The sequence below is a fragment of the Lagenorhynchus albirostris genome, chromosome 8 (genome assembly GCF_949774975.1).
Source record: "Lagenorhynchus albirostris chromosome 8, mLagAlb1.1, whole genome shotgun sequence".
In the NCBI taxonomy this organism is placed as follows: Eukaryota; Metazoa; Chordata; class Mammalia; order Artiodactyla; family Delphinidae; genus Lagenorhynchus; species Lagenorhynchus albirostris.
In genome coordinates, this window is record NC_083102.1 from 71,675,193 (window position 1) to 71,687,089 (window position 11,897).

Below are 11,897 nucleotides of genomic sequence, written 5' to 3' on the forward strand. Positions count from 1 at the left end.
GTATTATATGTGACTCAGGTTCCTATTTAAATCTCGTTAACTGCCAAACCAGGATGGTAATCTGAGCTGTGTTCACACAAATAATCTCTAAAGATATCCCCTGGACGGAAGGGGAACTGTATCCTTACTGCTTGTGCGTGATGATAGTTAGGCTCTGCCTGTACACCTCTGTGGATGCACACTCGCTGAAAAGGAAACTGTCTCCTTACTGCCATCTTGGGATAGTAGTGAGTCTATGCTTACACACAAAGTCTCTACAGATTCCCCACCAACCAGGAGCAGACCTCCTTCCTCGCTGTAATATGGAATGGAAGTCAGGGCTCTGCTCACTTTGGCTGGAGTAGAGCTGGTTTAGTCAAACTATTTTTGTTCTCCAGAACGGCTCCTTTCCCAGGCCTATAGCTAGAACTTTATGCATAACTTGCTTGTGTGTGTGCATGTGTGTGTGTGTGTGTGTGATCGTTTTTTTGTTTTTTTTCTTTTTTGGTTTGTGCCCATTGACATATCTTGGCTGCAAAAGCTTCTTCATCACCTAGACTGGGATATGTAGAAGGAAAAATGTAACAAACCAATAAACTGAACAAACAAACAACAAACAAACCAATACAAAATAGGAGACTCAACTCTGAGTCCTGACGTCTCAAGAGAGCTTACCTTCTTTTTTACCACCTTTCGAGTCCTCTGTTTGTATTTTATCCTTGATTTAGGTATAATAAGCAGGATGAAATAGGGTGAAATATATCTACTTAATTTTGTTCAGAACTGGAAACAAAATGGTTTTATTTTGTTTAATTTTCTTTTCTAATTGTGTATTTATTGCTAGTATACAGGAATGGAATTGATTTTTTATATTGATCCTTACACTGGTGATTTGCTAAATTTAACTTGTAAATTCTAACACTATTTTCATTTGGATTTTCTACATTTAAAAATATGTTATCCATGGGGCTTCCCTGGTGGCGCAGTGGTTGAGAGTCCGCCTGCCAATGCAGGGGACACGGGTTCATGCCCCGGTCCGGGAAGATCCCACATGCCGTGGAGCGGCTAGGCATGTGAGCCATGGCTGCTGAGCCTGCGCGTCCAGAGCCTGTGCTCCGCAACGGGAGAGGCCACAACAGTGAGAGGCCCGCGTACCGCAAAAAAACAAAAACAAAAACAAAAAAAATATGTTATCCATGAATAACTGCAGTTTTCTTTCTACTTTTTGAACATCTTAATGTTTTTTAATCTAATTGCACTGAATACAGGGTTTAGTAAAAGCCTTATGCTTAAATTCATAGGGGAACTTTTAATATTTGATCATTAAGCATAATATTTGCTATAGGATTTTGGTAAATATTCCATCACAGTTTAAAAAGTCCTTTTAATTCCTTGCTTGCTATGATTTTTATCATGAAAGAGTATTTAATTTTATCAGATGTTTATTCTACAACTAATAAAATAATCATATTTTTCTCCATTTCATAGTTAAGGTGGTGAATTTTATTAATAATTTTTCATATGTTAAAATCACTTTGCATTCATGGATCAAACCTAACTTCATGATTTCTTTTCCTGTTTTTATATTTCCTAGGATATCTTTGCTAATATTTGTTTATGACTTATTATCTATAATCATTAAAGAACTTGGCCATTAACATACCTTTCTTGTAGTATTCTTGTCAGTTTTTTTGCTTAGGTTTAAGTTGGCTTCATAAAAGTGTTTCCTCTATTTCTGTTTTTCTATGATTGATGTTATCCTGCTCAAATGTTTGGAAGAATTCACCAAAGGTCATTGTTTTATGGGAAAGTTTCACATTACAAATTTAATTTTTAATGCATATAGGGACTCTTCAGATTTTCTATTTCCTTTTGTGTCATATATATGTGTATGTTTAAATATTTATGTGGATATGTTGAAATATTATGCAGCCTTATAAAAGAAGGAAGTTCTGCCATTTGCAACAACATGGATAAAACTTGTAGGACAATTATGCTAAGTGAAATAAACCAGTGCAGAAAGACAAATACTGCATGGTCTCACTTATACATGATTCTAAAAGTAAAAAATCAAACTCATATTAATAGAGAATAGAATGGGGATTACCAAGGGCTATGGGATGGCGGAAAAGGGGAGGCATTGGTCAGAGGGTACACACTTTCAGTTATAAGATGAATGAGTTCTGGAGAACTATGTATAGCATAATCTATAGTTAATGATAATGTATTATATACTTGAAATTTTTTAAGGGAATAGCTCTCAGTTGTTCTAACCATTAAAAAAAGAAAATGAGTAACTGTCTGAGATGACACATATGTTAATTAGCTTGATTGTGTTAAGCATTTCACAAATGTATACATATATCAAAACATCTCACCATAGACTTAAATATATACAATTTTAATTTGTCAATCCTACCTCAATAAAGCTGGGAAAAATTATTTTAAAAGTAGAAAAAAGGGCTTCCCTGGTGGCGTAGTGGTTGAGAGTCCGCCTGCTGATGCAGGGGACACGGGTTCGTGCCCCGGTCCGGGAGGATCCCGCGTGCCATGGAGTGGCTGGGCCCGTGAGCCATGGCCGCTGAGCCTGCGCATCGGAGCCTGTGCTCCGCAGCGGGAGAGGCCGCAACGGTGAGAGGCCCGCGTACCACAAAAAAAAAAAAGTAGAAAAAAATGAGTTGAATATTTTTTAAATCAATAACAAGTTTTATATTCATTGTGAGAAAGGTGTTCATAAATCCTCCCATAATTTTTTCATGCATTTAAGATCTGTAGTGATACCCTCATCCTCATTTTTTATATTCAAAATATTTTTTTTCATGTTTTATTCCTTTTGCTAGAAGACTGTCAATTTTATGTATCCATTAAAGAACTAATGTTTGGCTTATTTTTCTTTATTGTATATTTTGTTCAACTTCCTTAATATCTCTTCTCATGTTTATAAGATCTTTTCTCCTATTTGTATTGTTTTATTTGTTGTATTCTTTTGTAACTTCTTGAGATAGATAATTAGGATAAGATGGAGATGGATCATTGATTTTCTGCCATTTTTTCACTAATATAAATTTAAGATGTAAATTTTCTCTAACTTTAGGTACATCCCACAAATTTTGGTAGGTCATGTTTTTAACATTTAGTTCAAATTTGAATCTAATATCCATGATAATTTCTTTTTGACTATTGAATTGCTAAAGTGTGTGTCTAAGGCACAGTGAAGCTTCTAATAATATTCTTTTGCTTGATTTAGGTGCTAGTTACACCTGTGTTCATTTTGAAAAATAATTCTTCATTAAGCTTTGATTTGTATGATTTGTACTAAAATTTGTACATTTTGATTTGTATGATTTTTACTAAAGGTATTCTCCTTCATCCCAATGTAAATTAGAAAATATAGTCTTTAATTTCCAGATATTTTGGCAATAATTTTTTTAGAATTATTTGTTTTAGTTTGATTCTATCTAAATATGTTGAATTATTTCAGTCCTTTGTTGGCACTTGCTAGAAGTTCAATATGTGATAACATATGTTTACTTTAAAAACTAAGTTTTAAAAATACTTTCTTGGTGTACTGTTTTATATATGTCGATCAGGCCAAGATTATTAATCATGCTGTTCAGTTACATAGTAGGATGCATTTTTTTTTCCACTTAAATTGTGGGTTTGTTAATGTCTCATTTTAGTTTTATCAATTTTTAATTTATGCATTTTGGAGTTTTTTAGATACATGTACCTTTACAATTATTACTTGTTAGTAGTATATTGCCACTTTAATATTTACAAATTTCTTTTATATATAGGACTTCATAATTTAAAGTCTACATGACTGATGATAGTATAGGGCACCAGCTTTACTTTAGTTAGTATCAGCATGTATTTTTTTTTAACATTTTTATTGGAGTATAATTGCTTTACAATGGTGTGTTAGTTTCTGCTTTATAACAAAGTAAATCAGTTATACATATACATATACCCCCATATCTCTTCCCTCTTGTGTATCCCTCCCTCCCACCCTCCCTATCCCACCCTTCTAGCTGGTTACAAAGCGCCGAGCTGATCTCCCTGTGCTATGCGACAGCTTCCCACTAGCTATCTATTTTACATTTGATAGTGAATATATGTTCATATATACACTACCACTCTCTCACTTTGTCCCAGCTTACCCTTCCCCCTCCCTGTGTCCTCAAGTCCATTCTCTAGTAGGTCTGCATCTTTATTCCCGTCTTGCCCCTAGGTTCTTTGTGACCATTTTTTTTTTTTTTAGATTCCATATATATGTGTTAGCATATGGTATTTGTTTTTCTCTTTCTGACTTACTTCACTCTGTATGACAGACTCTAGGTCCATCCACCTCACTACAAACAACTCAATTTCGTTTCTTTTTATGGCTGAGTAATATTCCATTGTATATATGTGCCACATCCTCTTTATCCATTCATCTGTCAATGGACATTTAGGTTGCTTCCATGTCCTGGCTACTGTAAGTAGAGCTGCAGTGAACACTGTGGTACATGACTCTTTTTGAATTATGGTTTTCTCAAGGTATATGCCCAGTAGTGGGATTGCTGGGTCATATGGTAGTTCTATTTTTAGTTTTTGAAGGAACCTCCATACTGTTCTCCATAGTGGCTGTATCAGTTTACATTCCCACCAACAGTGCAAGAGGGTTCCCTTTTCTCCACACCCTCTCCAACATTTATCGTTTGTAGATTTTTTGATGATGGCCATTCTGACCCGTGTGAGATGATATCACTTTGTAGTTTTGATTTGCATTCTGTAATGATTAATGATGTTGAGCATTCTTTCATGTGTTTGTTGGCAATCTCTATATCTTCTTTGGGGAAATGTCTATTTAGGTCTTCTGCCCATTTTTGGATTGGGTTGTTCGTTTTTTTGATATTGAGCTTCTGCATGTATTTTTACCTTTAAACTTTTTATATTCTTATATTCAAGGTGGGTCTCTATAAATAGCATGAAGTTTTTTTTTTATTTCAGTCTAATAATCTCTGTCTTTTAAGAAAAATAATTTAAGAAATTACATTTAATGCAACTTCAGATATATTTGAGTTTATATCTAGTATCTTACTATTTTTTATTTCTCCCATATGTTAACTTATTAGGCACACATTCATTTTCTACTCTTTAGTGATTACCATAGAGATTAAAAAATGAAACGCTTGATTTCTCATGGTGTAATACAATTGGTACTTTTATAACCCTCCTGACAATGCTGGCGCCTTAGCCCTTTAATTCAATTCACCCCTTTTTATCTTTTATGTTCTCATTGTCAGGTATTTACCCCCAACAACACAAGAAGACTTTATTATTATTTTGCCCACATATTTACTTTAATTGCTCTTTATTCCTTCATGTGTTACCTAGTTTCTGACTGATCATTTTATTCTGCCTGAAGAACTCCCTTTAGTATTTCTTGTAGTATAGTTCTGCCAAACAGAAATTTCTCTCACTTTATTCTTTTGGAAATGTATCCTTTATTTTAAAGGTTGTTATCACTGGATATAGTATTCTGCATTGGAAATTAATTTCTTTCTATGTTTTTAACATGCTGTTCCATTGACTTTTGGCTTTCACCACATCTGCAAAATAGTTGGCTGTAAATCTAATTGTTGCTTTTTTGCAAGTCATGAGTCTTTTTATAATCTGGCTACATTCAAGATTTTCTCTTTTAAGATTTGTTTTTCATCAATTATAAGGCAGTGTACCTAGGTGCTCTAGTCTTTGTATGTATCTTGCTTGATGTTTCTAGTGCCTACTGAATCACTGGCTTGCTGTATTTCTGTTTAGGAAAAATTTGAGCCATTGTCTCCTTATTTTTTGTCCCATTTTTCTAAAGAGTAACTAATCACACATACATTAGTTATTTTAATTGTGTCACATGTTTTCTTAAGAGTTTTTCTATATCTTCCAGTTTCTTTTCTCTCCTCAATTCAGCCTGGGTATTTTCCACTGATATCTCTTTTGCTGTTTGCATTCTGCTATGAAATTTGTGTATTTAGTACTGAATATCAATATTGTATTTGTCAGTTCTGTAATTCCTATTTGTTTTATTTTCTATATGTTCTCATTATCGAGAGAAATTTTTCTTATTGTTACCTATTTTAGGTCTAAAGTCTGTCTCATAACTCCAATAATTTAGTGATTTATATACCTGTTGTCTTATCCTTTTATTTGTCTCCTCAGTAATTATCAATTGAATGCCATATATTTTGTATGAAACATTACAGAAGGTGCGGATTAATATTCCCATCTTCAAAGAAAGTTCAATATTTTCTCTGATAACCAATTATAATGGGGTTTATTTGTAGACTTTGTAAGGCTTGATCTACCTCTGTTCTAGCCCCCACCTTTTAGGCATCCTAACTAAGAGTTTGGGATGTCTAGTGGTCCATCTCATTATTGGGTATTGAGCTCCTATATTTAATCTCCTGAGCCCTGTGGGAGTGCTCAAAACTTCATTACATATTTATTAAATTTCTTTTAGTCTTCTCAGTGTTTCATCATGTGCAGCTGAGGGGTTTGACTAACACTAGTGTGTTAAGGGGAAATCCATTGAGTGTTCTGCTCATACTTTGACTGTTTTAATTTCTGAAATCTTGATCTCATAAGTACTGACTGCCTTGAGAGACACAAAATCTATTTTTCCTCCCACTTTGTAGGATTTCTAAAACCTAATGGTTTCTCTTTATTTTAGTAGTGATTCTCTGCTAGAATTTTCAACCTCTCCAACCACCAAGAGTCAGTAGATCATCCAAGGATAAAAGTGGGTAGAACGTCTGCTCATCTCTCTGAAGTCCCCTTCTCTCCCAGACCTTGGCCCTTCCAATTCTGACCACTCCATCACTTCTCCTATATACCCAACTTTGTGGGTGCATGTCAGAAAGAGGGGTGTTATTTGGATTTCCCAAGGGTTGTTTTGCTGTATACCAAAAATGATAAAGTAGACAGAAGGAGAAATTGAAATATGTGCTTTAATTCTTAAATTATATTTAAACCACATTTCTATCAAATTGTTTCTGATATTATTTTTATTTGATAAACTGATGGAGCATGTTGGCTAAGAAATTTTACTTCAGACTTTCTACATCTTTCACTTAAGCCATTAAGAATTACTTATTTTAAAATTACTCACTTAATTAGTAGTCAGATACATCTATGCTTGAATCTTCTTTCACTTCTTTGCTTAGTAGTTATGTGACTTTAAATAATTTACTTATGTTCTTCCAGGCTTAGTTTTCTTATTTGTTAAATAAATGTAAAATGACTTAGCTCATATGTTTGTTGTGAGGATTAATTAAATTCTGTACTAAAGTATCGAATACTTGATCCATATTAACCAGCCAATAAATGTTATTTTCTTTTCTCTCATTGTCCTGTCTTTAGCTAATGATATGAAGTAACAATGGATGATGATGGATAATAAGATGTGATAGAAAAATAAGAGACCTGTATATATGTGAGTAATCGAGATTTGGCAATAAGTGCCAACATAATTATGGAATTCAGTTTAGTTAAATCATTCATTCTCTGTTTATGTAAAATTATGAGAATGGGTTAAGGGGAGGTTAGTGAAAAATCAAAGAAAAGACAGTAATACATATTCTATCATCAGGCATATGATAAGGCTCTGAATATATACTTTTAAAGAAAGAAAGTTATGAATCAATTATTCATTACTGTCATGAAAGAATATACTGCCCACTGTTTATTAAATCATTAGCTCTTTCTATGAGCAATATTCATTTGGTAAATTAACTTTGATGAAGTATTTGTGATAAGCTTATCTACTGTCTCAGAAACCATCAGGCTGAGTCTGTGCATTTTTCTTTATCAACACCCATACACTTTCACCTCTAACCAGCAACATATACAGTATGCTAAGGCATACGATGTATCTCCCCTACCCTCCCTTAACTTTTTGAAAGGTATCAAATGTGAGAACTTTTGAAGTCCTTTCATTTTAACTGATGAATGGAGTTACATATTAGTGTCCATAAAGGTGTGCAAAGGACAGAAACAAAGGTGGCAAAAACACAGGAAATTGTGTCCTAAGAGGGAAAATGTAAGACATAAAAGCTTAGAAAACAAATGATTAATTAAAGATCATATGGAAAAGTTTTATATATTTAAAAGAATTCTGTTGCACATCCAGAAAAGTCTGGTTAAAAAATGTGGATTTGAATTAGAATAAGCAAAAATGTTAGCATCTTAAAGCTATAATGTTTTACCAAAGACTGAGAGGCGTTATTTTTCAGTGAGGTTCAAAGAAAGTTGGCAGATGTTTTAAAAATAGAGACTTCATTGTTCTGCCCTTGACTATGCATATGTCTAAGATCTCTGGGAAGTGATATTGAGCAAACTAATTTTTAGGCTATAATTATTTTGTTATTAATCTGCTAGTCTCTGAAAGATTCAGGCAAAATACATATGAATAAGAATGAATATGAGGTACAAATATAGGTGAGGTCAATGAAGATACTAAGAACTTTGTAGAAGAAATGAATAAAGGATGTTGATAGGTCTTGATTTCCCAAATCTGCAAAACCACTGCAGGGAGCCAGCTTTCCATGCTTTGGGTTTCTTGGGTTTCTTGATTTTTATTTTCCTTTATTATTTTTTTTTTACTACCCATTCCCCATTTATACAAAAATGTTTTCAGTCAGTAGAGATTACCAAATCAAGCATGATTTATATTTACAACTTCAGAGGTGAACCTGAGTGTTTCATGGAGTGGGTCAAGCTAAACATTTTTTAGAGTCACCCAGCCTACTTAATTTGAAAAGTAATTTGACAATGGCATGTTTTTATGTAAGTTAATGATGTGAGAAATATGTATTGCATCCTGGGCTATTTTAACATCATTCAGAAAGGTTCTCCACCAGCAGAATTCCTAATACATTTCTTTTACTCCTTTCATGACACTTTAATTTAGTTCCACCAAATAATTCAAGTTCAATTATATGTTGGTTAAGTAATAAAACTTTCTTTCTTTCTTTTTTTTTAAATACACAGCCATGATCTTTTTTTATTTCTAATTAATTAATTAATTAATTTGGCTGTCCTGGGGCTTAGTTGCAGCACACAGGATCTTTGATCTTCCTTGAGGCATTCGGGATCTTAAGTTGCGACATGAGGGATTTTTAGTTGTGGCATGTGAACTCGTAGTTGTGGCATGCACGTGGGATCTAGTTCCCTGACCAGGGATCAAACCTGGGCCTCCTGCGCTGGGAGTGCAGACCCTTAGCCACTGGACCACCAGGGAAGTCCCTGTAATAAGACTTTTTCTTTAAGAATTTCTTTGCCACTAGGGATGGTTGGGCAAATGGAGAAAAATCTCATCAGTAGAAGCCTGAATGTTTTCCTTACTTAGTCTAGGTACAAAAGGAAAGCAAGATGGCCTCTGGGCAACGTTCTACAAACTGTGACCTGTCAAGGACCTCAATTTTCAAGTTTATTTTGTCCCTTTCTTTCCTTTATTGCCCCCTCAACCACTTGCTAGGTCAATAATTCCAAGATTCTGGCAGAGAAGACAATCCTTTAGAATCTGTTGCTGTGAATATATTTGTATATGTTGTGGCTTCTCTTTTGGATAGGTAAGGAACAAAGGAATAAATAAAAGAGCAATAGAAAAGTAGAAAGAAAATACTAATTTCTGTATCCCCCAGTGTCTCCCTGTAGCATTTATCAAAAAGGACAGACACTGTCTGTCCATGTGTTTAGAGATGGGGTAGAATGAAAACTCCACTGCTTTGGGAACCTAGAAAACTGGATTCTGATCTCAGTGTGGGCACTAATACTGTATCTGTAGTCTTGCTGCATTGTGGTTTCCTCAGCAGTAAAATGGGTGCTGTCATTTTACTGCATGGAAAATGGAGCTTGACTCTAAGCTTCTTTCTTATTTTACAAATCTTTGCTGGCTGAAGGTGTGACAAAGCCAGAAACCCATGAATCCCAGACATCATCTGGTCAGTGTCTTCTAATGAATGCTTATTCTAGATGTCTCCTCATTGATCTCACTTAGGCCTCAATGAGCCCAAAGCTGCTCCAACTAGCAGTTATGGGGTTTGCCTGGCAACTTGGAGTGAATATTTGCAGTTAACCTAAGAGTTTGGAAAGGAACAGGAGGAAAGGCTGCCTCTGCCTGCTGGGGCTCCCATGGGCAGCAAGAGTAGCGGGGAGGACACTGAGAGGATGAAAAGGAAGTGAGAAGAATAAGAATGCCTGAAAGTCATCAGTGCAACCGTGGCACTAAAAAGTTTTTACTTGAAAATTATCTAAGAATAGACTAACAGTCTATATCTGTGGTTTTATAAGATTAGCTGTCAGAGCAAACTGTGTGTATGTGTGTGTGTGTGTGTTTTCTCACAAAAATCCTTAATGTAAACCCTGAATCATTAATTTAAGAAACAAGTTATTTTCTTGAGGGATCTCTTATTTTTAGTTCAGAAAGTTCACTGATTGTTTATGCTTTGGCCACTAAAGTGTCATCTTGGCAGGCATATGGACAAGGTACAAGAAGTGATGGGGGGGATACCTTATAGTCTGTCAGATACTGTGCAAGCATTATATATTTATAATTTCATTTAGTGCTCACAGCTGTCTCATAATATAAATTATTTTTTTTAAAAAAGGGGAGCTCAGAAAGATCAATTAAGTACTTTAAGATCACATAGCTATTGAGTGTTGGAGGATGGAGTGGAATCCAGGTCTTCTTTGCTCTAATACTCTTCATTATGCCATGCAGCCTGTATCAGCACAACAGGGGTATTATCACTAATATCTACTAATTCTAGGCACTGATGAGTCTTGGATTTGATTTAGATCACCAAAAACTCAGCAGATTAAAACAATACTATGTATTATCTCACAGTTCTGTAGGGCAGAGTTCAGTACTGTTGGCAGGTAGTCTCCTTAAGGTCTCACAAGACCAAAATCAAGGTGTCTGTGGAAGCCGTGGGGGAGAATCTGCTCCCAGGCACATTCAGATATTTGTTGTCAGAATTCAATTCGAATCCATGGGATTATAGGACTGAGGCCTTTGTTTCTTTGCTGGCAGTTGCCGAGGGGCTGCTCCCAGTTTCTTGAGGTCACCTGTATTCATTGGCTTGTGGGACCCTCCATCACTCCAAGATGAGTAATGACACAGCAGATATTTCTCTTTCTCGGAACCTCTTTGACTTTCTCTTCATTTGTTTCTTTCTGATCCCCTCTTTTGCCTCTGCTTGTAAGGACGGATATGAATACATTGGGCTCACACTGATCATCCTGTATAATCTTCCTAATTTAAAGTCATCTGTTTAGTAACCTTAATTACCTCAGTGAATTCTTTTTTGTGTGTGTGTTTGTAAGGCAACATGTTGAGCATATCTCATCATAGTCCCAGCCCCAGGGATTAGGAGTAGAATCTTCTTGGCAACATAATTCTTCCTGCCACAGGTCCTCTTGCCGCAGATCCTTTTAGACAATAAGATATGGTTCAGATGGATGCTCATATGCAGTGGGTTTACATCTTGGGTGAGAAATTCTAAGCTTGAGGAATCCACTTATATGGGTGGCAGTAAGAAAGACTGTTCTTTGTTTAGTGGAGAGACACTACCTCATCTTTCAAGGTTATATCTCTCAGTTGCATAACACAACCCTGAGAAACTACTCATGTAAAGAGTGGCCAGAACATTCCATTCCTGGCACAGTTAGCAAGGATTGTAGGAAGCAAGAGACCCAGAGAGGACTCCCTCTTCTAACTAACTCCCAAAGTTGTTCAGGAACCCCAAATGACAAATTAACCCTGAATCTATGAATACACATGCCATTGCCAGTGAAGTAAAAGATGTCTTCTGGATCAGACTTGCAGTTACAGTGAAAAGTGTGCTCCCTGAATTTCAATAAAGAGGGAGGGGAGTAGA